This window comes from Struthio camelus, chromosome 20 (assembly GCF_040807025.1).
Source record: "Struthio camelus isolate bStrCam1 chromosome 20, bStrCam1.hap1, whole genome shotgun sequence".
Classification (NCBI taxonomy): Eukaryota; Metazoa; Chordata; class Aves; order Struthioniformes; family Struthionidae; genus Struthio; species Struthio camelus.
Window position 1 is genome coordinate 3,776,853 of NC_090961.1, and position 3,753 is coordinate 3,780,605.

Here is a 3,753-nt window from a genome sequence, read left to right on the forward strand (position 1 = left end):
CCTCCGTCCCGCCACCTCCGCGCTGACCGCAGGGGCGTTCGCAAAACTCCCCGCCGAGGATCTAATCCCGTCCCTTAAGCAGGGCCCAGGAGGAATGGTAATTAAGACGGCCGTGGAGGCCGAATCGCGTTCCTCGCTCCCCACCGGGAACGAGAGCCGGGCCGGGGCACCGACCCCTCCGAACCAGAGCGCCTAAAAGCAGGGTCTAGCCCTGGCGCGAGGCACCCTGAAGCCTGTCTGCTGTTGCACCTCCTTGGCTCAAAGTTTGGAGGCATCTGTACGTCCAACAGCCTGAAAGGACCCGGGAGACTCTCTCTGTTGTTTATCTCCAGTGTAATTAGGTAATTAACAAAGCAAAGCGTTGTAGCCTGGGTTTGGCAGTGCTTCGGTCTGCCCTTGTTTCAGGGCTCTGCGAGGAGCACGGCCAACTGGGGTGTGCAAAGAGGTTCTCGCGCTGCCTGGTCTCCGGCGCAGGGCCGCGTCTCCAGGCCGGCCCCGCTCACCTCGGCGTCCCGGCTCGCGGTGGCTCGCGGTGGCTCAGGACCTCTTTCTGCTCTCGAGCGAGCGCTTATCTCAGTTGTTTGAGGTGCAAAGGGGCGCAGAGAAGAACTGGAGCTGAAAAACAGATGGGAGCCCTTGCAGCCCACGTTCCCCCTCTGCCACCTCCTCTTGAAACCCTGGCTGTTGACTGTCTCTGCAGACAAGCCCCAAGAGGGTTGTGCGGAGCAGGGCCCAGCGTCCCCAGGAGGAACCTGGTTTTTCATGAGGTCTTTGCTGGCAGCAAGCTGTCCCAGCAGGTCCTCGGGGTAGGGCAGGGTCTCGGGCAAGCTCCCGTGCTCTGACCTGGCGCTCGGGGGCTCCTGAGCTCTCTGAGGCTCCCAGCGCGGGGCCTTGGGAGGCAGCAGCTCTTTCGGCACTGTCACAGCAGAGCCTGCAAAAACACGTGCCTGAAACCTTTGCAAAGCTAGAAAATAGACTTTGCGCTTCGCTGCTCAGTCCTTCCTCCTATGGCCCACGTGGCCTGCGAGAGGTGGGAAGCCGAACGTCGTGGAGTCCTGGCTCGCATCGCTCGTGCGGATGCTGGGGAGAGACAGGACCCTTCTTGCCAAACCACTTTGCAGCAGCGCTCGACGCAGTTTGCTTTTTGCTGCAGGGACCGGCAAAGGGAGAGGCTGCGTAACAAAGCAGGAACTTCTCCGCACATACCGCACACAAATATTTGCCATGGCAGCAGGAACAACACGGCAAATTACCGGCAAATGAGGTGAGCCTGCACTTGGTCCAAGTTACCTGGGTAGGAAAGTCCCGCTGTAACGTTGCACCGGGCTCTGCAGGTGAAACGCATCCCTGGAGCAACTCCAGCGATTCCAGCACAGCTGACACCAGGGCCAATACGTCCCTCCCCGCTGCTGCCTTCCCCCAGGGCAGAGCCCGAGCTCAGAAGAAAGGGAAGAGGGGAGGCAGCCCTCCGCGAGGGGGGCCGCGCTCGCAGAGCAGGCGGGAGCCGCCGGAGGGGCTGGGGCAGCGGCGGGCCCACGTTTGCGCGGAAATGCCATGGTAACCTCCCGGCGTGACGCCGAGCATCGCGCGTCCTCCTGCGCCGGTGCGCGAAAGAGAGAGGGGGGAGCAACGCGCGTGCAGGGGGTGAGCCGGCTCCCCGCGCCGCCCGGCTTCTGTGCTGCTCTGCCCCGTCTGGGAGCTGCCGGCAGCAGCGCCGCCTTCGCCCCGCGGCTGCCTTTCCGGCGGCGCTGGCACCGTGCCCCTGGAAAGCTGCCCCGGAGCCAGCGGAGGAGCGCAGGGAGGCTGCCGGGCCGGGGCAGCCCCCGCGCAGCGCCACGGGGCCGGCTGCTCGGGCCTCGACGCCGGTCCGCGCCCGGCGCGGAGTTTTGCAAACCGCCCGGCTCCTCGGGGCGACCCGCAGCCCCAGGGCAAAGCAGGGGCTCGGGGGGGAGACGGGGTGCGGGCAGGTCTCGCGGCGGGCAGCGCCTTGCGCCGGGCGGCCCGGGCTGGCACGAGCTCTGCAGCCCGCGTTCGCTTGTCCCTGTCCCTCTGCTGGCAGGTGCCGCTGGGGCGGGCTGGGGGCGCTCGGTGCGGCTGGCCTGGGGGGGAGCAGGCACCCTGAGCCGCCAAACGCAGCCTGCGGGCAGCAAGGCGTCTTCTGGGCACTGGCGCGTCTTCCTCTTTTCTTTTTTTCTCTTTTTTTCTTTTTAAATAGAGACATGGCGGTATAACCGGGTGCCCGGCCCGCTGGGTGAGCGCAACGCCCGGCTGCGGTGATGCACCGAGATCGAGGGCGTCAGAAAAAAGGTACCTTAAAGCAGCATCTGAGCCAGCAGCCCCGAAGGAGCCAAGCAGAGCGCCGAGCGCTGCGGGAGCTCGGCTGCAGCTCGCCGGGGAAGAGCCGGCGTGCCACGGACAGGAAAAAGAGAGCAGGCTTTCCCCACTACCCCCCTCACTTAGGTCCGCGTGAACAAAAGGACGGGTGAGATCCCAGGGTACGGCGTGCGACGTACCGCCCCGGACGGCCGCCCTGCCGGCGCCTGGGGAGGGACGGTGGCAGGCGGGACCCCGCAGCGAGGGGTCTCGGGGCTCGCGCTGCCTGCGCCGCGAGGGAGGAAGGGCTTTGGCGGAGGCTCGCGCGCCGTGGCAGGAGGCGCGCGGGGTGCAGGAGCATGCCCAAATCAAAGAGGGAATTTTAATGAAGATTTCCGACCGGGTGAGATAGTGAAACGAGCCGATCCGGGCCTTCACCTGCGGAGACGGGGCCGACTCCCTCTGTCTGCATCGGCACGCCACGCTTCATTTGCATTTTTAAATAGAGTGGTTTTTTAATTGATGCTGCACTGGAATAACACGAGGAGGGAAAACCGTAGAGGGCTTTTCATGTCGGGGCCTCGGCTCTGCTGCAGAGCCCCAGGTGCTCGGGGAGCCGGGGCTGGCAGAGCGCTGGCGGTGCCGGCAGCGCCGCGGGGCCGGGAAAGCCGGGCAGGCCGCTGCCCGCGCGCATCGGCACCGCCGGCGGGGAAGCCGTCGGAGGAAACGGCGGCGAAGAAATCAGGCAGATGGCTTGCGATCCAGTTCCGCCTCGGAGAAAGGGGCGCCTTTGTGCAGGAGCGCGGCGCCGGCGGCAGCCCTCCGCCCGCCCCGCCGGCGCCCGCCCGGCACTCAATGCCCCCTTTGACGGCGCGGGGGCTCCCGGGGCGGGCGGCGGGCAGCGGCCGCAGGAGCCGTCCGCGCCGTTTAGCGGCTGAGATCGGGGGGGGGAAAAAAATTCAGTTTTCCGATCCGCGAGCAGGTCCGGAGCGTGGGCCCTCCGTCAAGTCGAACCGTGCAGCGGGTGATCAGCGATGGAGCTGCTTGCGGGCAGCGCCGTGCGCTCTCCTCCGCGGCTCTTGCTCCCGGTTGCTATCTTTAACCGTCCCGGCAAGGGCAGGGGGACGCGGCGTCCCGCAGCCATTTGCTCCCGTTCCTGGGATGCTCGGCGCGCCGCGCAGCCCGGCGCCGGGGGCTCGCCGGAGGCCTGGGGCCGCCCGGCGCCTTTGATGCGCCCCGCGTCTCCCCGCAGTTGCTCGCCCGGATTACGGCCCCGGCTCGCCCGCGCGCACAGCTGCGCCCGCCGTCGCCTTCCCGGCCGGCGCAGCTGCCGCCCGCGGGAGACTCGGCCGCTCGCTGCTCCCTGCCCCTTTGCTTGGGCTTGTTTCAGCTGTGCTCGGCCCCGGCCCGTGGCGGGGAACGGCGGGGACCTGGGACCCG

General features: G+C 67.3%; 1 long non-coding RNA gene across 2 annotated transcripts; it reads left to right on the forward strand.

Annotated features, from left to right (window-relative positions):
* Positions 1–257: 257 nt before the first annotated feature.
* On the forward strand, positions 258–3,292 carry LOC138061721 (uncharacterized). Of its 2 annotated transcripts, XR_011135636.1 has the most exons (4): positions 258–341; positions 1,154–1,264; positions 2,216–2,307; positions 2,461–3,292. It is a non-coding gene; the product is annotated as an uncharacterized lncRNA (long non-coding RNA). The 2 variants fall into 2 exon arrangements; XR_011135635.1 differs by having other exon boundaries at positions 2,216–3,292.
* Positions 3,293–3,753: the final 461 nt, after the last annotated feature.